The sequence below is a fragment of the Aedes aegypti genome, chromosome 1 (assembly GCF_002204515.2).
Source record: "Aedes aegypti strain LVP_AGWG chromosome 1, AaegL5.0 Primary Assembly, whole genome shotgun sequence".
NCBI lineage: Eukaryota > Metazoa > Arthropoda > Insecta > Diptera > Culicidae > Aedes > Aedes aegypti.
In genome coordinates this window covers 79,057,203-79,079,944 of record NC_035107.1, presented here as the reverse complement: position 1 = coordinate 79,079,944, position 22,742 = coordinate 79,057,203, and the positions used below count along the sequence as shown (strand labels likewise).

At 38.3% G+C, this 22,742-nt stretch overlaps 1 protein-coding gene across 17 annotated transcripts in view; it reads right to left on the bottom strand.

The window, feature by feature from the left end:
* Positions 1–22,742, bottom strand: part of LOC5568484 (F-actin-methionine sulfoxide oxidase Mical) — a 210,712-nt gene that overhangs the window by 172,165 nt on the left and 15,805 nt on the right. The window lies entirely within an intron of this gene.

Below are 22,742 nucleotides of genomic sequence, written 5' to 3'. Positions count from 1 at the left end.
TGGTAAATTTCGTGACGGTTCTGGCCTTCTACGAAATATGCCCGCAGCTGATGGATCTGGGAGACTCATAATGCCTGGATATTGGTGACGCCTCTTCCTCCTGATGCACGTGTCAGGGTAACTCTCTCAATGGACGATTTTGGGAGGCGCATTCGATGCTTGGTGAACGCCACTCGTACTGCTCGTTCGATCGCCTCCAAGTCAGTCTTGGTCCACTTTACCACTCCGAAACTATACGTCAACAGGTACACAGCAAACGCGTTGATCAGCTTCACTTTGTTGTCGGCAGACAGAAAGCTCTTCAAAATACAGTTGACACGTGACAAGAACTTTTCCTGCAGCTCCTTCTCGATCATCGTGTGGCGAATACCTGTAAGTTGCAGAAATCCGAGGTATTTATACATTTCGCCTTCAACAATATTCAGAATCTTCGCCTGCTCGTTGACGCGGAAACAGCTGGCATCAATAACTTGACCCCGTCGTAGATGAATTAAATGATATTTGTCAATCCCAAACTCCATTCGGATGTCATTACTGAATGTCGTAACTAGCTGCAACAGCTGATGCAGCCTCTGCACTGATTCCGCAAATAGCTTCAGGTCGTCCATATAGACGGTGTGGGTAACTTTTCAGTTGGTAACCAAAGTTGCATTAGTTGAGTGTTTTGCTGAGGACTTTCATGGTCAGGCAAAACCACAGCGGACTAAAGGTATCGCCTTGAAAAATCCCCCTCCTGATACTGAGAGTACTGGACCGTAACACAGCTGGACTGTCGATAATGTGTAGGGATGTGCTCCACCTCTCCATCGCGTGTTGCCTGATGACGTTCCCGTCTACCTTATACAACTGCAGTACCTTGAGAAGGTACGAGTGCGGTACTGAGTCGTATGCCTTTTCGTAGTCAGGCTCCTTTGCTTTTGGGTAGCATGTCCTACAATGACTGCATCTACGATATCCTGATCTTTGCAGCCTTGTGTGTTTCTGCGACACCCTTTCTGTTCCTCGGTCATCACGTTGTTGGCGTCGCAATGTTCCTGCATCCTCCTCGCTATTACCGACGATAGCACTTTGTACAGACTTGAAAGGCACGTTATTGATCGCTGGGTCAGCTGTGTTGGTCCTTTGGCGGAAGAACTGTGACACCCCTGGTAATGAGTTCCGGTAGCTGCGTGGGGTCTCCTAGTACCATATTGAAGCCTTCTGCCATTCGCCCATGGATCGTTGTGAGTTTTCATATAAAAAATTGTGGACAAAACTAGGTCCTAGTGCAGCCCAATTCCTGGTATACCGGGTAGCTTCACGTATATCCTGAGCGGTTACCACGACCGTGGTCATGTCTCCAATTCCAAAACACTGTCTATCTTCTTCTGCCAACCACATCCCATCGTCGTTGTGGCGATCCGACTCTCAATGCATCGCATCCATGCGGGTTTCCGTGCATTGTGCCAGCTTCTCCTTGCGGGCGCGTTCGTAATCACAACGTCGTAACTACAGCTACTGCAGATGAACACATGATAAAATGCAGATCCTCAAGATTCTCCACGGCTTCCAAGTACTGTGGCAGAATATCCTGATTTTGGATGCTTACTGCACTTGTCAGCCGGTAGGAATGCCGCAGCTTTGGTATCCGGTCCCGGGACATGCGGACTGTCCTACGAAACTGCGTAACTGCTGTGCCCATATGGAGCGATAGTTAGTCTCGTAATTGCTGTCGTTGCATATCCGCTGTTGGTCCTGGAGTAGTGAGTGCAGTTGAATCACGACTCTCAATTGCGATCGATGCATCCTGCCCATCAGCACTCCTTCTCGACGTATCGCTCGATGTTGTCCTCTCCTTCGGAAGGGAAGTAAAGTCGTTGGTGCCCTATACGAATATGAATTTGGGCCACTGTATGAGAAGAACAACCTTTAAAGCTTTGCCTCAGAAAGGTTAAAAAAAAAACATAGAGCTTTTTATTACAAACAAAAGCATTTCAAACAAAGATGATCGTTCAGTAATATGGATTCTCGAATGTTTCGTGAATACCGGCAATTGCTAATCTTCGAAAGATTAGGACATTCAGGAGATCCGATTTTTTCCCTTGTGTCAAGTTAAGCCTTGAGAGGCTTCCATGGCATCTACAAGATAATGTTTAATTGTTGATGTTAAATCCAAAGTGTGCTAATTGCTACCGGTAACAGGACTAAATACAGCAAATCCTTGAATTACTAGAACGATAAGTCTAGGATATAACAGGGTGTCTACTCATTTACAGAAATGAAATTACCTGAGTTTTCCATGTTTTAAAAAATAATTCTAGGTTAAAGAAAGTCCCAAAACATACGAATAGTTTATTTAAGATGATTAAAAACTATTTTTTATCAAATGAAAGGTATCTTTAAAAATAAATTTATCTAGGAAAATATTAAAAAAAGGTGATTTTTGTTGTTTACCGCGAAAATCAAGAATGTTTATCCAATGATCTGAAATGGCCTTTCTCATATCCTTTCTCTTAAAATGGGATTCATATGTACAGGGTGTCCGCAAATTATCCGAACAGCAAAATATTGGAAAGATGATGTCGCATTGAAAACAATGAAAAAGTCAATGTCCATGTACCATTTATAATTCAACTATTTGTTAACACAAAATACAACTTTAAACAATTTCGAAATAATTATCTGTAACTGAGATAGGCAAATTTAAATTTTTCGGAGACGTTTTTCCTGAGGGCCGCTAGTCATACTGGAGATATGTTATCCCTAAAACCTAAAAGAGATGAATCCAAATGTCCTATTATTATTTGAAGTAATCTACTAGTGGCTTCAAGTTAGACTGGAAATAGAAAATTGTGCGGTTCAACTCCAGTGAGTTCTATGGACTTTTCTCTTATGTCATAAAGCTCGGAAAACAGCTCCTTTTAAGGCATCTCAATACATTTGGGTTCGTTTTGCAATTATTTGAAATCGTAAATGTGTCAAACTTACTTCTTAAGAATATAATAAGCCAATGTTTAAAACCATGCAAGAATATTGAATATATTATGCTTGATTGTATAGAGCCATGTCTTCAAAGTTTGTACGGATTGGGGGGGTCCATAGCCTTGAGGTTACGCTTTCGCTTCATAAGCGGAAGGTCATGGATTCAATTCCCAGCCCCTCCACAAAAAAACCCGTCCAGCCACCAGAAGACGCCACACGGAGGACCGTGCTTTGGGGGAGCACATCCATCCTCCGTCAGTATCAGATGGTGACTGAGACAAACTGACCCTCTTCGTAGGCAGCTAGCCTCAAACGACTTAGGAACACAGCAAAATGAACCACCGCAAGAGCAAAGGACTATGGCTTATGGAAATCGATTGGACTGAACCGCAGAGCTCTCTCCTACCTGCTCGGTGTGAGAGTAAAAGAGTAGAAGAGAGTGAAAGCAGATGTAAATATAGATAAGTTAAAAAGAGATCTGTATCGGTATAGCAGATACAGACGAACAGAATCCGGCACAGTAGTGGCCACGAGCACGGAGCGCCTTATGGATAATAAGAGATTCTAAACAGGAAGCGCGAGATGAGAGTTTGATTGCTACCTTGAACAGACATTTTTCTATGTATAATTCTAAGGGCCTTTTTGAAATTTCCAGTATAACAGCTTGATTTACTATAGATTTCTTTCACGTATTACTCCGCAGATCTCTTCAGGAGTTTGTTTTGATTTTTTTCATGAACTTTCTAATAATTATTCCAATTAAAATGTTATATACCTTCATTAATTCAATCTGGATTTTTAATAAGGTAACCACATCAGGAATCATCCATCCAAAAATTATTTCATTGATTTCTCTAGGACTTCCTCCAGCATTTCCGTTTAGAGTATCTTCAAAAACTAATACAGTAATTCCTCCATTTTTTTTTTAATAATTTTCATTGAAAATCTTTATATATTTTCTAGTTATTTATATAAATTTCAAGCAAAATTTTTATATTGTTTTTGAAAAAAAAAATCTGCGTTGAATTTTGAAAGAAAATCATGGAGTAATTTTGTGTGAGTTCTAAGTGCGACTTCCTTGAATTCCCTAGAGGATCTCTGAAAGACCTCCTAAATGTTTGATGAAGTTCTTTCGAAAAAAATATAAACAAATATTATCTCCAAATAATGTTCTACAAGACGTTTTGAAGAAAATTATTGAAGTGTTTGGACCGAATCCCTGAACCTTGAATAAAGTTTTAAAAAATCTATGGAGATTGGGAGATTTTACAGAAAAAATATCAAAGGAGTGTTTGAAGCGGGATATGTTGATGATATGCTGGAGACATTCCAAGAGAAACTTCTGAAGCAACTTTATGAGGAATCCTAGAAACAAATTTATCGAAGAGTTCTTTGAAAAGTTTATAATAGACATCATCGAATAACACCTGAAGAATTTTTTGAGCAATTACTGAAAGTAATCGAGGATAAATATTTAAAAAAAATCCCTATTAAAATGCCAGGAATAAATGAAAAAATCGGCTTAGGAATTATTGTAGGTTTTTATGGTAAAGTGTAGAAAAGAATAAACTTTTGTGGAATCGTTAGAGCGCTCTAAGATTTTTGGACCAAATCCTGAAGAAATTCCTCTAAGCATCCATTGAAAAATCGCATCCCTGAAGAAATTTATGAAAGTATTCAAAAAGAAATCACTGAAGAAATTACTAGAAATCCTGAAGGCTTCTGAATATATGAGATAAATATCATTAAAAGCTTGTGGAATAATAGGTTTTGTAGGTTTCTCTGAAGCCTCTAGAATTTTGCACCAGATGTTTATTTATTTTGTATAGTAGGCGAAAAAAGCAATTTTGTATTTTTTTTAAGTTTTCAACTCATGAACGACACCCAACTGGAACTGTACTTGCCTTTGCCAATTTAGCAACCTTAAGTTCTGAATCCTTGTCTAAACATGTTTTATACTGATTAATTAAAAATCGTTAAAAGGACTAACATGTTCGGCGTTTTGATAGCGGCGCAGCCGACAAAATTTATGGTTGAGGAGATTTTTGTCACAAAAACCACATATTCTATCATCTATTACTGTTTCAAAATAATTTCCCTGAGTGTAGTCAAAATTTCCTGAGAATTCCAGGTTTTTCCAGGTTGAATAAAATTCCCTGAGATATCCAGGTTTTTCCAGGTAGTAGACACCCTGATATAAATAGTATGATGCTAAGGTTCGGTTCGGTAGATCTTACCTTGTAACGCACATAAAGGTGATCTACCTGTGTCACGGGTCTCTTCACAGTATGCTGCTGTCTTACACTCAATCAAAAACAAAAGAATAGAATACAACGACACAGAGAGATGAACGCCATTTTCTCGAAGAATATCTGGAACAAACAACACACAACCAAACTTGACAGTCAGCAGGCATACAATATTGAATAGTAAATTAAGATCAAAACGAGTTAGACAAGTAGATTTGCAATAAAGAGAACAAAAATAGAATTAGATTTTGAACCAAGTGTTTTTGTGCCAGTAATTATAACAATTTAGTATATTTGAACCTAGTATAAATTATTAATATTTTTTAAAATGTTTGTAGGAAGTTTGTTTGAATGTTTATCGCTTGACAGTTAAGAGTTACTTGACGAAAAAGCTTTTGGTTCTATAGGATTTGCAAAATTCCTGAATCTTTGAAAAATGTGTTAAATACATCGAAACGTCGGAAATCGGAACGAATTAGCTTTTGATTTCTACAGACTGCAACGCTAAAAACAGTTCCCTCAGTCGATAGCATTTCAACCATTACGGGTGTCGTAAGTGAATTTTAACCTTTCCTTTTCTAAATGCTATCAACAGCTAGAGCAAAATCCCATTTACCGTAAAATGAGGCGAATAGGAACAATTTTCCGAAATATTAGGATGCCTACAAATTTAACTGAAGATCTTGAAGGAACGTCAAAATGCAGGTTATTAGTTACATAATATTTTGCCTTTTTAACTTCGCAATTTTTAACACTTACGTCCCCAACCCCCTTTTCGACTATAATTTTAAAATTCAAATTGATGGTTCTCAGCCGGTTTTTGACGGATTTTGAAGATTTTTTCATGGATCGGTCACAAAATTCTTCTAGTTTCAGGGACTGAGTTCGACATTCCGGTAATGACCGTGGTTTCGGATATATTCAGGGGAGTACTGGGGTAACCTCCATTGCCGTGAAGTTGGCCACTTTTTGACGCATCTGAAACCTCGCTTGTGACACATCAAACTTCACGATTTTACAAAATATGCACATTAGGATTCATTGTGAGACTTTTGGCCACATTGGGAACTGACATGGACACTCCGGGAACCTGGTGCCCCCGGGGAAGAGGCCACTTTGCAGAAATGAATAAAACCTATCTTGCGACGTATCAAACTTTATAAGATTATAACATGCATCCCCAGGGATTGAATCCTGAGAAAATTGAGAGAATCGCTCACGTATCGCTCTCTGTAACTATCATAACATGCTGCACATTATGAGAGACTGTTTATCGTATACTGCTACAACTTTGATCAGATTGGGGGGATAGTAGTGTATGATAAAACCCCTATAAACATGCTCCAAGCCTGGGGCACACTATTGCTATTGGAAGTTCGTGGATTGTTTATCGTGCCAGTAAAGAATCCCAAACGGTAAACAAGCGAGTAAAATGGGTTTTATCATCGCTCTCTCTTTGGGGCCCTCGCTCACGGCTTCCATTTATCAGACTTGTTACACCTTGCGATACAATGACGATCGTGGACCGCAACAGATGGGATGTTTTTCTTTGCTTGCTTTGATCGTGCTTCATACTCAAAGCGAATTATGCAAAGCCTGTGCATCCCCATAATTCCCCATAATATTTGGATAAGTCGTTACAGGAATTCTTAGACGCATACTTTGATGAACTCTCGGAAAACTTAAAGTAGTTTATAGAGGAAACTTTCTAAAATTTCGGGAATTCATGATATAGCTTTTCAAGAGAAATATCTAAAATGGCTCATAAAAAATCTGAACTCGAATTACGAATTGAAATTGTGAGGAATTGTTGACAGATCCCTTGTAGAATAGAACTTTTTTCAGGATATGCCTGCAAAAAATTCAGAGTCTTTGATGGAAACCCCGTTGAAGAAATTTCTCCTGGAGATTTTTTAAAATACTCATAAATATTCATTTTGAGAAAAGTTGTTGAGCAAAGCCTTTTAGATCATTCGACTCCCATCCGTTAATGTAAATCCTGGTCACGCCCTAGATCTCTACTGTACAATATTCATTTGAATCTATGTCGTCTAACATCCGTAGAGCTCCGACCGTACTTTGCCAAAAGAAAGGGTTATGCCAATTAAAGCAGCTTCCAGCAAATTCCATTTATATCCCATGACTCTGTCACTCTGTGTCACTCAAAGCCACGTTCTAGGCCCAAGTAAATCGCTGATCTGCAAGTGCCAGTGCAACATATACGACCGGCGATGACGATGCGAAGGTTGTCTGTCACCGCCGAAAAAAGAACCATGTCCCCATGTCACATCCCACCGGCTGATGGTGGTGTCACGAGAAGAGTTGCAAAAGGTCAAACCCAGCCAGCAGCAGCAGCAGTCTGCTTCCAATCCCAAGGCAAGTGACGGAAATGAGTCATTCTCAATCGAGCGCACATATACGCTTAGAAAAAGTAACACAAAATTGAGTGCGCTTCACTCAAAAACTCAAAAACACATAAGTTGTGTCAGTTTTACAAGTCTATTAAAATCGATCATATGCAGAATTCTTCTTATTTTTGATAAGTTTTATGACACACAGAGTATTTATGTTGTGCGTTCGCGAAAATATATTGAATTCGAATGGATTGAATAGGATGGATTACCAAATAGTGAGCTCGTTTCATGTTCGTGATAACACATTTTTATTTTTTCATCATTACCAAAAATATCCTTTGAATAGTTCGACATTATAAATATCGACGAAAATTAAGTAGACGGAATACTCTGCGGCTACAAGAGATATTTTCACCGCAAGACAAAAATGCAAAACAAGTTTTAAGCAAGAGTCGTATAAAATACGCCTCCTTATCCATGGATCACATCATTGAATACATCTTTTTACTCCTTCAATGATAAACACTCCTCCCGTGATGACTGTGAAGATGCAGAGGTATTCTCGGCAGTGTTGTGAAAAACTCAATTTCAATTCAAACGCTTGATATTTTTCATGCGTGAGTTGTCAATCACACAACTCAGCAGTTAAAAAAACATGAATAAGTTGGCTCAACTTTTTGACTCGTTGTCTCGTATTTCCACAGTTTACTCACACACGGCAATAATTTCTTGTTAGTATGGTAAAATTATAGTAATCCTTTCTAACGTAAACAACAACATTCGGGTTTCACGAGTTTTTGACGGGTTTTGCAACTGAATCATTTTTTACGGTTTGAGTTGAATAAGTGATTTTGCATCAAAATCCCAAGCGTGAGATTTGCGAAGCAGATCTCCAAAGGGGTTTGCTCTCACGGTAGAGCATATTGATTGAGATTTGAGTGTGAGTCTATCAACACTAATTCCCGGTCTCTAGCAGAGACAATCATTACACACTAACATTTCTTCCCCATTCCGACTGACTGTAAGGACTTGGTCGACGTCGTTATTGATCGATAACTTGAGATTTGCTAAAAATATGCACTTCGAGAATAAGCGGAAAGTCCCATCCCTTATTCTTTTGGATCGAAGTGCAATTCTTACCAGTTGTGGGTCGTACTCAATAATGTGTAACTTTTTTTGCGCGTGCACCTCTAACAAGCAACGCGCGAGCAGTGTGGACTTGCGACGAAAATGGAACACGGGAGTCCACGGGATGATGATGACGCCTTTTATACCGACTGCGGTGAACGTGTTTGCTGTCCGCATGTTAATCTCGTATCCCGTCCGTAACGTTGGGAGGGAACGACAACTTCAGTTTCCTAAATTTCGCCGCAGGTTTTTGCCACACGCGCCGACACCCGGTGAAGATAAAATATGAGTAAACAACACCTCAGGCTCAATGGCGGCGGCTTGTTTAGGAAATCTCGTCGAGGCGTGTTCCGGTGGATGTGGATGACGCTTGATGGCACTTTTTCTAAGGATACAGTGTAAGTGTGTAAATGACTGTGGAAAAGTTATAAATTCTGAATGAATGAGTCATCTTTGTGAAGGAAATTTATAGCTTTTGGTGTGTTGTTACGCATCAAAGCTGAATTTGTTTGAGTGCCTAAGGGGACTTTTGCATATTCGGCAGGTTGGTTCTCTTCGTCGTAAGAGGTTATTGTTGTCCAAATCGTCTGTATTTCGACAGACAAGAAAGAAGTAGACGTAAGAAGTAGACAAATGCTAGAAATGACAATGCAAATTCTGAGCTTTACAGTTTTTAGAAAGACCCCATTTGACGTAAAAACGAAAATGCCGAAACTACATGTTACCCAATTATTTTTCAAAGCAAATAAGTATGAAAATAGCGGCTACCAGTTTAAATCAGTTTTACTTTTACAGTGTGACACATACAAATATGCCAGTGGTGCAACCAAGGGGGGGGTTTTGGGGGTCAAAACCCCTCCCAGGGCAGAAAAATTTATAAGAATTACCAAATATAGTTTTGAAATTCAACACTACAATCCAGAAAAATCCGGAACAGTAAGTTGTATAAGCAGCTATGTTCTTCTAAGTTCGTATTCTAAGAAAAAAATGCGATAACTTTTCTGTTTCTTGATATTTTTGCACCATTTTTTCACATATTCTCAAAGAGCTCATATTGTTAGAATCTGTGTCGATATTGGTCATCCGGATTCGGAGATATTCGAAAATTCCTTGAGGAAGTTATCGCGATTTGAATATATTTTTGCGGAAAAAAAAACAAAGCTGCTGGTAGAGGGGTGAAGGAACATCACAGGCGAAGAGCGCTATCATGCTAATATATATGCATCCAAATGAATAAACTTTCGAACAGACCATAACAGAATACTGGAATGTTATTTAAAAAGTGAAATCTACGCTAAATTTTGAAAAACATGAAATATTTCTTTTCCCACAAGCGTTTGTCGGAAAACTTCTTGAAAATTTCGTCAGCTACAAAAGATTCTCTTTGGCTAGCGATAAATTTAATATAAAAATGAGAATTTTTAAAATTCTCCACACGGAATTTTCTACAAACTTTTCTTTTCTAAAAAAATAAAAACATTACAAAACCCCCCCTAAAGCCAAATCCTGGTTGCGCTACTGAAATATGCTAAAAGCTTCATATAATTTTTTAAGGTAGTTTATAAATAGAAAATAAAACTTATGTGTGACGTAAATTTTCAGATTTTATGTTCATGGCTTTGAGCATAATATAACTGAATTCAGCTTCCCCAGCTATAATTTAAAGTCGCATTTGGCTTCGTTTTCAACCCGAAGCTCTGGCACAAAATCTAAACTTGGCATCCGAACCTCCTTTGTTTGACGTCACCGATTGATCGATCTGTCGGGGGGTAAAAATAAGCTGAATGCAAAACTCGAGAAAATCGATACGCGTCTCTCCGATCAACCGGCACACAACACCCAGCAGAGTTAATAGGACGTAACCGAACCGGACTGCAAGGTGACCACAGCACCGACCGTTGCGATGGAAAGGAAAGCGACAGTCAATTTTCAATTTCCCTAACCTGCCACAAAGCGAGCGCACAAAGAAGTCAAACTAGCCAACCGCGAGATCTTGCGTTACGATTCCAAAGGGCCAATGATCCAAATGTAAGCAAAGTTTATTTTGGTACCATTCGATAGTACTTATCCCTCAACACTCAGCAACTACTTTTTCAAATCGACGTAAGTAACTTTCAAAAAGTTTTGAAAAATAATTAAGAAGAATTACAACCTATCTTCTAAAACTGTTTTAAAATTATTTTTTTAACGTTTTTTCGCCGTGTACATCGCATAAATTTTGCATGCAATCAGCTCGCTAGGTAGTTTCTATTGTTTCCCACAAGAAATGTGTGACAAAATGATAAGCCATATCATTAAGTTACTTACGATGTTTTTGTACCAGTGTGAAATCGACTCAAGTAGTGTTTTGTTTTGATTCGTGGTTAAGTCACTTTGTCTCTCCATAGAACGGAGCGGTGAAAGTAGTGGTTAGGATGGGAAAGTCGAAACTCTTACTTACGTCGTTTTGTAAATCCAAAAATTAAACGTTCTTAAGTGAAAAATCGAATTGGTTTAAAGCGAAACGTGTGAAATTTCGTCTGCGAAACACGTAGAATCAATAAACTAGGTTTGTATACTTTTTTGACTTGAGTTTATTTGAATAAGTTATCGAGATTTATAGCCCCTCTGCCTCAAACGGCCAATGAACACATCTCTCGTTATAAAAAGGGCCTACAATCGAAAAATTCCGTAAATTTTTTTTGAACTTAGCATGGAGAAAACGGCTAATGCCTCTCTCTTGTTCATTTGAAGTGAACAAAAAGGCCAAGCATATGGTAGTTTTTTTAATCAAATTAATAATTACTGATTTTAATACGAAGAATTGAAAATGCATTTTTTAGAAATCCAAAAATCTGTGGATTGGCCCTTTTTCATTGTGACGCGAAAGAGATGCTCGCCAGTACAGTTGATTATCAGTGCGTTGAAATAGGCGGGTAATTTGCCTCCCTGATGGATTGACATTTTTTCGCTTTGCGCAACCTGATTTCGATGTTTAACGACGTAGTAGTTGCAAAGATGGATACTGTGTACGACGACAAATTGAACGCTTGCCAAAGGGGTAATGTAATTAATTTCAGAAATTGCACCAAGGCTACTTGCGTAGGTACTTGTGTCAATCCGTCCAAGTGAGCGGTACACGTTTAAGCCTTCCTAGAAGACACCAAGTAATGCGTAGGTATCATCGGAACAAAATCAGAACACGCAATCAATCAACCGACTAGAGAGGAGGAATCCATGTATGTGACGAGTTAATTTGGCTTGACTGGCAGCGGTGTCTTTCACAATATCTATGTAGTTAACATGACAAGGACAAGTTTACGATTGGCTGTTATCGTTCGAGGTGGTACCCAATTGATTGGGGGTTAACGAGAAAATTGGAGCATTTTTTCCGTGTGAATGTGGAATTGGATGTCTTACACTGGTGGGAATTGATATAATTCAAAGGATCGAGTCAATATTTGTTTGCACTCAAGCAACCCTTCTTCCTTTTAAATTTTGATTTATAACTAGGTTAATTTCGTTTTTCTGGTTATCCGTTCATACTGGGACAGAACCTAATTTTCAGCTTAGTGTTCTATCAGGACTTCTACAATTGTTAACAGCCTAATGATCAATTCGTATTTGTGCCAATGACATCCGAAACATAATATTTCATAAATTCAATAGACCAATCCAATTACCAATTGCAGCCACTGGCCCGGTAGCTTAGTTGGTAAAGCACTCGTCTGGCATATAAAAGTCGTGATTTTGAATCTCACCTGAGCACGTGTTTTTTTTTTTCATGATTTCACTCATAATTTATCCATCTTTACCACGTGTAATGAGTTAATTAATTTTCAATATGTATGTTATTAGCTATTAGAAACACCGCACAATATTGTTTCTGAGATTGGGCCCGCAGTTCAAAAAGGTTGAACGGGCCTGACCTAAACGATAAGATACAATAATGTCTCAATTGATAGGAGAAAGTACTATTCCACTGTAAATTTAATATGGACATGACGCGTTGCCCTTCGTCGATTGTGCATAATTTTGCATAATTGTACGTACTCAAGTTGAACACAATCGATTACCCCGACAGACTGACTATCCGTTGAATCATGTACAGAAAGTCGTGCACTCCTTCGGCTTTGACATACATATCGTTTAGTGGAGGTACCTATCGGGTGTCGTGATCTACGTCACTGAAGTTGGCACGCACCAATCATGCAGTCGCCAACGACGTTGTAGGGCGGCATTCAATTGATTATTAATATTAATATTAATGACATCTTCGACCAATATTGGCCGTGTCCGACGATGTCGCGCGTCAATCGAGCTGGATGTCCATTAGAGCTGCCAACGATCAAGTGCGTCCGGTTCCAGATTTTGAACGAACAAGTGAATTGATTGGTGACGCTGGTATGTGGAGAGGATCTTATTAGACGTCGGAAATGTCTCCAAATGAGAGCATAGATGCTTAGCTTCGAAATATCCTTTTACCAAATTCAGTGGCGATTCCCTAACCTCAAATCTACCTGTTCCACGATTACACATTCTGGATTTTCAGCTACAAATTAGCATCTAACAAATAGAGCTTTGTTAGAAAGAAAGATTACAACCATTTACTTTGTGTTTTATAAACTAAATTTGCCGAATTATTCATTTTTAGATTCGTAGAAGTGAGTGAGGTTACGAGTCGCCTCTGCAAACTGATGAAACTTCGCTGAAATACACTCAAAATCAAATCAACACTGTAACAAATTAAGCTAACATATTGAAGCAGAGATTTGATCAATATCAAATTTCAAAACAGTTGAAATCTAAAAATAGATCACTAAATCGAACCGCTGAGCACTAAACAATCACTCATCCATCTACCGTGAACTAATTGGCAATCAACCGCACGCCGTATCGCGATAAAGCACCCATAACAGTATCACTTTCTTCTCCGAGCCATGGTCAAATCGCGGCTTGTCTTGTGCACCTCCGCTTCCAAAAAAGCCATTAAATTAATCCACAAAGACGACACAACATCAAGATTTCATACAGGTCCTACACTGAAACAAACCACCATGCTAATGAATCCTGCAAAACACCAGCAGGGGTGCCGCCTGTCATGGATCGTTCCAAGTCATTTTTCATTTTTGGTTTTCAAAATAGGCTTTGCGTAACACCCAGAAGAAGCAGGTCCATTACCTAAACTTCCTTCGACGGCTCAGGAAGCGGACTAATTTTCGAACCCTGGTGCAAAAATTTCATAATATCTGCTCGCAATGGGCCAAAACAGAAAACAAAGCCACGCCAATTAGGCGAACCGCTGGCTGATTGTTGGCAGATACATGTGTGTGGTGCCAAGCTAACCAACGAGGAACCTTCGATCACAGACAAACAGACGTCACACTCTCATCATTGTTCATCGACCACCTTTTTAACGGTTGATTCAAAAATATTGTAGGCGGCCAAACCACCACTCGCCACCGATAAACCAAATAAGAATCAGGAAATAAGAATTTGCATAAGAATTCCTCAGTGAGCGAGTGATTTTCCCCAGGAATTTAAATACAAATTAGCTCAGTTATTTGCCCAAAATTTCCTCTAGATATTACTCCGACGATTTCTTGCTGAACTTTACTAGAGGACCTAGGTAACAATGAGATATTCTCTCCTCTCTCGCTGTCTTTTGATTATAACAGTGCAATACTGAAGTTATTGGGAAGTTTTTTACTAAAGATCGAAAGATCCTTTGCTAGCGGATCATACAGAAACGCAATAAAAAGAGAGCTTCTGTTAGATAGGTCCTTTTGAAAAGTTATGCGAGATTTCATCAGGAGTTCGTTTTGGGATTCTTGTATGAACTTGCTAAGGAAAGTTCTCCAGGAATTTCGTTCAAGATGCCTTCAAGATTTAAACCCGGATTTTCTAAGGACAAGCTCAGGATTTTTTCCAGAGATTCAACCAATATATTTTTTTCAGGAATTTCACCAAATATTCTTTGAGAGATTTCACAAGAATATCTTTCTAGGAATTCATCAAGTGATTCTTGTATTGATACGTTTAAGATTTCCGTTTAAAACATCATTGAGAATAGAACCAGTAATTTTTCTAGAGACGCCTCCACTGATTTCTTGAAATTTTCTTCATTATTGTTGTTCAGGATTTCTCAAAGATTCAACCAGTTATTCATCAAGAAATTCCCCAGAATTACGAAGGGATAGCGTATTTTGCCACCCAATTCCTGCAGGGCTGGTAGCGACTAAGTGTCCTGAAAATAGGAACTCTAGGGTCCTCTCGTTTGAAAACAGAGACCGAACAGGAACCAAAAAGAGACCAAAGCCAATCCAATCAGGAACCAGGAGATGAGAGTTTTCATAAGAATTTTCATAGAATCCAATCAGACATTTCTCGTGTAACTTTTCAAAATGACCTATGTAAAACTAAGATGCTCTTTTTGATTAGTTTCTCTTTAAGGTGAAGATGAATTGAAGCCAAAGTTCAAATTTTCAAGAGCACGGATCTGCAGAACTAAACATTCAAAATTTGAACTTTGGCTTCGATTCATCTTCACCTTAACTGAGTCACATTAAGCTCGTCTGCTGCGTTTTTTGTATGAAACGGCATTGCACTGCTATAATGGAAAAAGCGCAAATGGAAAGGAGAGAATCTCTCATTTTTACATAGGTCTTTTATTAAAATTCAGCGGGATTTCTCTATGAATATTTCTAGACAAACATTAGAAAAGGGCACAACGATATTGGTAAATAATAACTTTGCTAATTGCTGTTAAGCCCAATTTAACTCGCTCATGCTCACCAATACTAACAAACAAAAAAAGCCCAAGACCTCTTGAGCTATTTTCAAATGTTTGTGCAGATTTCTATTTTTTTTTTCAGTTTTTAATTGCGACAAGTATTACTCGTGTTATTACGACAAGTATTATTGCTCTCGTTACTGTGGTTCTTCTATTGGTTTACTTTAGGATTTTGATTTGAACATCTTCAAGAATTGAAGCAGAAATTTGCAAGAGTTTCCTTCAAATTTCTTCCAGGTTTCAACCAATAGGCAACATATGTATCTTCAAAAAATACTATAGAAATTTCTCTCATCACTCTTATCTATGTATGTTGTATGGCATATAACAAGGTTGGACTGAACCTACATGGTACAAAACTAAGCAGTTTAGCAATCGTTTTAAGGAATAGCTTTAAAAGCCTCTTGAAGCGTGGAATTCTAAAGAGATAAACCCTCAAAAGCCCAAGACGACCCTTGAATTTTTAATTGGCTTACATTTCGAAGACCATTAGATCACTCAATTTGAAATAAATTTTGAAGTAAATGTGGTTGATTGCTCTTACAATCCTTGGGTGAGACATCCCCCCTGACGCATCCCCCATTTTCTAGGTAGCAGAAAAATGTGGACACGAGAGGTCCAAATTTGGCCTCAAACGGAAATCTCAACATCCAAATGAGCTAGAATGTTGGTGTATTTGGCAAAGTTATTCAGCAGATCAAAAGCTATCTGATAGTGAAAAATCTGAGTGAGAATTCATCCGCTAAGTAGCGCTATTCATTTTTTTTTTTTCAATCATCTGTATTTCAAAATCCTTATCAGCTACAAGGTTGGTTTCTTTGACAAAGCTGTTCAGTTTATCAAGGGCTATCTGACGGTAAATATTGGAAATTCATCCGCTAGGTGGCGCTTGTAGAAGGATATCTTCAATATTATCTACCTCAAAATCCTTATCTATCTATATGGCGATGAAAAATCTGATTGAGAATTCATCCGCTAGGTTCAATCATCTGTATCTCAAGATCCTTATCAGCTACAAGGTTGGTGTTTTCGGCAAAGATATTCAGCAGATTGACTAAAAGTCTGATTGAAAATTCAACCGCTAGGTAACGCTAGTAACTTTTTTTTTTCAATCTCCAATATATCAACAAACTGGAAAGACAAAGGTTGGTGTCTAACGGTGAAACCTAATTCAAGCGTATGCTAGAATTAGGGCAAATGTAACTTGATCGCTTTTTCTTCATCAATCCTCTCTTATGTGAATAAAGCTGACGTTGGCATGTTTCCACCTCAAGATGCAAGATAACTACACTGACTAGCGTCGTGGAATCAGACCAGACATTTCCTTAAACTCCTTAAACTTTTTTTTTGATTTCTCACGACTTTTTCTAAAGGAATTTCATCAAAAAATGTCCAATAGATTCAGATATAAATCCGAAGATTTCTTTAGTTTAGATAGATAAATAGATATTTTTTTTATCCTCGAGAGTTCATCTAGTAATTATTTCCAATGAAATCACTTCAAGAATTTTCCTAAGGAATTCCTTTAAGGACTTTCTTTTGAATATCTCAAAATACAACCTGGATTTTTGCAAAAATTACCACAGAAATTATCTCAGAGATCCCATAAGGAAGTACTTCATATGTAGTTTCAGATATTTTTCAAGTAAGCTTTCAGTCTTCAAGGTTATTGTCCGGCGACTATCCAATTGGTTTTCCTAGAACATCATCCAAGCCTCTGGTTCTAAACATGTTGGAATATTCAACCAGAAATTTATCCGATGCCTACAGGGATTGCTCAGGATTTCATACAAAATTGTCCTTCAGAATTTCTTTACAATTTTAACTAGGAATTTCTCTAAGAATATCTTTAGGAATTACTCCAGTGATTGCTAAGACATTTCTCACGGAAGTCTTAAATGAATTTCTCAAGCAAATCTTAGAGTTACAATATGAAATTCTATAGTAACTCTTGACGAAATTTTAGAAGATTTTTTAAATGAATTGCTAAGATAATAAATAAAAACAAACCAAATCAATCTCTGTGAAAAACATTGGACAAAATCTCTAAAAAAATTCGTAGGAATGATCGAAGGATTTCTTGGAAAAATTGCTGTAGTGGTAACTGGCGTGGAACCTTGAATGAACTTTTGAAGAATCTATGGGGATGTCTTCGAGAAATGCATTAAGAAATGTTTGGAAGAACTTCCATATTATTTTAATGAAACGTTGGCGAGACTCCTGGAAGAAAATTTGGAGAAACTGAATCACGAAACACAGGTCTCATTATTTGAAATATTCTCTAAAGATTTACTCGAATAATCCCTCGAGGAATTTTTGGAGCAATTCTTTTGAGTGACCGTGGATGAAATGGCTTACAGATTTTTGTCGGGTTTAAAAAAGAACTTAGAACGAATTTCATTAAAAACTCATGAATTAACCTTTGCGGTTTTTTTAAAAGAAATTATGTGAGAATATTTGGAAGATCTCTTAGAGTAACAGCTGGAGAATTCGGTTGAAAAGTTAGCAAAAAAATGTCTGAAAAAAGTCCTAGGACAGTCTTTGGAAAAACAAATTCAAAGTAATCCATGAGAAAATTACTGGAGGTAGTAACGTTGAAATGCTCAAGGATTTCCTGAAGCAAATTCTGGAGAAATTCCTTTAAACATTCTTTGAAAATTATTGGGAGAATTGCTAGAAAAATCTCTAGAAGAATTTCTGAAGAGAACTTTGTATTTGTCCTTGCAAGTATTTCATAAGAAATCTCTGGAGAAACCACTAGGATAATTCCTGACGTTTTTTCTCGGAAAATATAAGAAGAAATTCATGAAGAATCAGTTGAATAGTCTCGTAACTATTTCTGGAAGCTTCTCAAAAAGCTTCTTCTGTAGAATTTTACATCAGACTCCACTGCAAGCAAGATATTAGGAAAAAAGATACTTTAGAAACCATCTTGGTTAAAATAGAGACCATAGACCTTTTATCAAAAAAGATACTTTTTAGACTCTGTATTTTGTCTCAAAAATCCTTTGTCATAAACATTTTATACCATGAATTACTGCCTCAAAGTAATTTCCCTGCTTATAATCGTAATTCCCTGAGAAATCCAGGCTTTTTTCCAGATTGAATAAAATTCCCTGATAATTCCAGGTTTTTCCAGGTACTTGACACCCTGCTTATCCTGTCACACACTTGAGTTGAGGAGAAATCCGAAAAATGGCGCTACAGTGATCTCTCCATAACTATATATTTATAATTTTTGATATTGATTTATAGAACCATATTAAAGGTTGGTTTTCATGGCTTCTCTTATAATCTATGAAATGCAGTTTCATTGTTTTTTTTTGTATTATTATATATCTGGCACACTTTATAACTGTTTGAGTAACGTATAGGTAAAAATTTCAGGGCGGTCATACATTGGTGCCAATATTTTTCACCTCCAGTTAGCCCTCAATCTGCTGAATATCTTTACCAAAGCTTCTAGCTGATAGGAATCTTGAGGTAGAGAAGATTAAAGATTTCTTTTTACTAGGGCCACCTAGCGAATTCTACTATTCACCGTCAGATCGCCATTGATCTGCTGAACAGCTTTGCCGAGGGCACCAATTTTCTAGCTCATTTGGATGTTAACTCGTATCCGACCGGGTTAAGAAAAAAAAATCAAAAAATTCTCGTGAAGCTATTTTCTATCCGATTTGCAAACTTCTTTCACTACATGAAATCCAAACTCTTCTATTTTCCTATGCTGGAGAAAGTGGCCCAAAATTTTGCCTGTGGCCGGAGTTATTCCGGTGTCCTCCTGGGTCAAGTCGGGTGAAAAAATGATCAACTTCCTTTCCTGAACCGTTTTATAATACTAAACTGTCATTTAACTACTTAAGTTTTGTAGGAACAGTCAATCGTGCAACATGAAAGATAGTCAAGTGGTTTAAGGAGTCACTTTCATGGAAGTTTCCTTGAAAAACTGAAATATGCCTTCCGGAAGATCCGGAACATCCGTAAAAGTTAAAAATCGTTAAAAATGACTTGGAAAGCCGCGGTTTTTTTCAATCTCACTAGTTTTCAACATACATGGACATAAACGATGCTTTGAGTGCATAAGACCCTGTATGGCCATTGAGAAAATAGATATGATAATGGCTGGAAGAAGTACTGAAAAAATCGGCGTAGGAACTACTGGAGAAACTGTTGTAAAGTTTCCTTGAAAAAATCGCTTTAAGAATTGCTCGAAAACGAAAATCGTTAGACTTTTAGACAAATTCCTGTAAAAATTGGTGGAGAAATCTCTAGATGAATTTCTTAAGTATTCCAGTAGAAGCCTCTGTAGAAATGAATAGGAAAACCCTTGAGCTTTTCTTCGAGAATCCTGAGTATAAATTTCCGAAGAACCTGTGGAACAGTTACGTCCATTTTTCTGTGATGCTACCACACAACCAGCAACGGTCGGACTACAACTCGGGGAAAGCTTTCTCCTCCTCCTCCTCTCTACACCAACAAGCCAACCGAACGATAGATCACTTGCACCGAGAAGCCTGCCAAAAATGGTCCTCCCATGATAGGATAGAAAGCACTAGGTCAACCGATCGATCGATCGCTGTCTGATTTGCCACAGCAGAGCAGCTGATACCGAACTCTCCCTCTCGGTTGGTGCGTGCCGAAAGAAAGTCGGCGCGGAAAATTGTCGCTGGTCCAAGTCCAAACACCGCACTGCTTTGCACAGAGGTTCAGTTTTCTAAATAGCTGGCAAAAACCAAAATTTCAGTAGAAAATAATTTTTCTTCGTGTTTTGATCCTCAATAGGTGCACATAAAAAAACTGAACTGAATTTTTGCCTTAAAACTCAACTGTTTCAGTATCACTAAAACTTGTGCAAATTTTGTTTTCAACATCAGTTTTCCTGGTCGGATATTATGTTTTCTTCTTCTTTCTGGCGTTACGTCCCCACTGGGACAGAGCCTGCTTCTCAGCTTAGTGTTCTTATGAGCACTTCCACAGTTATTAACTGAGAGCTTTCTATGCCAATGACCATTTTTGCATGTGTATATCGTGTGGCAGGTACGAAGATACTCTATGCCCTGGGAAGTCGAGAAAATTTCCAACCCGAAAAGATGCTCGACCGGTGGGATTCGAACCCACGACCCTCAGCTTGGTCTTGCTGAATAGCTGCGTGTTTACCGCTACGGCTATCTGGGCCCCCATGTTTTATCTAGAGTTATTAAGTGAGGGCTTCCTATGCCAAAGTTGCCATTTTTGCATTCTATATCGTGTGACAGGTACGATGCTATTCTACTCCCATGGAAGTCAAGGAAATTTATATTAAGAAAAGATCCTGGACCGACCGGGAATTGAATCACGTCATTTTGTTCCGAATATTGAACGTGGGAAGTGGAACGTGTAAAAATTCCTCTGCTAAACACGTAAGATCGATATACTAAGTTTGTTTACTCTTCTGACTTGCGGCTATTTGAATAAGTCTTTAAGAAATATGTAAATTGCGTAATATTTGCCATGATTTTCCAAATCTAGACCACTGTCTGGCTGGCCGCGGTGAAGATAAAGGAAAAATCGAACCACATCGGTCTCGTTCCACACTGACTCTCCTCTCGATCCGATCGGAGAACCGCGGCATCATTATCGATTTCAAAATAGAAACCGTGAATGAAAAGCACTTGTGATGGTTGCAGCTCGTCCGTTTGGTGGTGGTTGGTGGTGGATTCGAATCCAAAAGCATCGCGGGCAGAGGGGCTAACTGAAGTTGTAAAAAGATAATGTAAAAGCGTTCAATCAAACCGATTATGGTAACATGCACGTGGCTTCGTAAAGTTGCATGTTCAATTGAGCCCTAATTGATGAACAATTTGATCTGGGCACGCATGAATGTTGCGAACATTGTTGCGAAAAATGAGGTGTGAACATTTCCTGGAAATGGGTTATGCATGTTACAATAAAAGGACGTTTCAGAAGGGTAGGGTAGAATGCTGGAAAACGATTCGTCAAGGAAAAGTAACTCTAAATGGGATATCTTTAAGTGATCAAAGTCCCAACAAATTTGAAAATTTGACCTAACGAGTCTGTCATAACTTCTATGGCAGCCCCAGGGTTTGGAACGTAAATCAATTGAAACAAATCTAGATTACTTTTTCAAATGGACGTTATTAACTTTCATACGATTTTGAGAAAATTAATTGAGAAAAAACAATTTTTTTTCTTCTAAAACTGTTTTAGAATTAATTCCCCTTTTTCAAATTTTATCGTCCGGTATCGCTTAAACTTCGCATGCAATCAGCTTATGTTATTCCATAAAAACTTGATGACGGAATGATACGCCATTTTATTCAATTACTTACGACGTTTTTGTACCAGTGTGAAATCGACGCATGAAACACTGACTGATATGATTCGTGATTACGTCGCTATGTCACTTCATATAACAAAAAGGTGTGTAAGTAGTGGTTGATTTTCGAAAATAAAAAATCTTACTTACGTCGTTTTTTAATCGACAGCAACTAACTAAAGAAAATCCTGCGAAAGGCCCACCAATTTCACACCACTGACCCACCAGCAGCTAATTGGAAGCGAACCAGCGTTCCCGTTTTTCTTTTGGCAACCGTCAAGCCGACGAAAAATGCAATCTGGGGAAAAACCAAATCGAATGGCGGCGGCTTGGCTTTTGGTTGGCGGACTGAATAATTTGCTCGATCGAAATGTCTCGATTAATTCATTGGCACCACCCAGAGCCGCACTATTGTCACTCTGCCGCCGACGGACAATCATTTAAGTTGATAGATATGCCGCCGACGAGTGTGGCGGCGGCGACGGCGATGGCGGTATTGGCAACCGAGATAGCGAAGAATGCTGGCGAGACATTGTTGCGAGCAATGGCGACAAAGTGTGTGAAGCCTATGGCCCCAAATTGTGCGAATTGAGGTTTGCGGAATTTAAGGATTGAAGCAAATGAATCAAGAGAGCTTCGACAAGTCTCTTTGTAGAGAATCAACGTGCCTCTTTTGAAAGCTTCAAAGAATCTCTGACTAGAACTTCAACAAATCTATGTGAAGAGATTCAACGAATCTTTTTGAAAACGTTTAACGAATCTCTTTAAAGAGATTCATAGAATCTCTGTCGAGAGATTCATAGAATCTCTGCCGAGAGATTCATAGAATCTCTAAGGAGAGATTTATAGAATCTCTAAGGAGATGTTCAATTAATTTCTGTGTAGAGATTCAACGAATCTCTTTCCATAGAGATTCAACGAATCTTTGTGGAAATTCTAAGTATCTCCAAAAATCTCTGTTA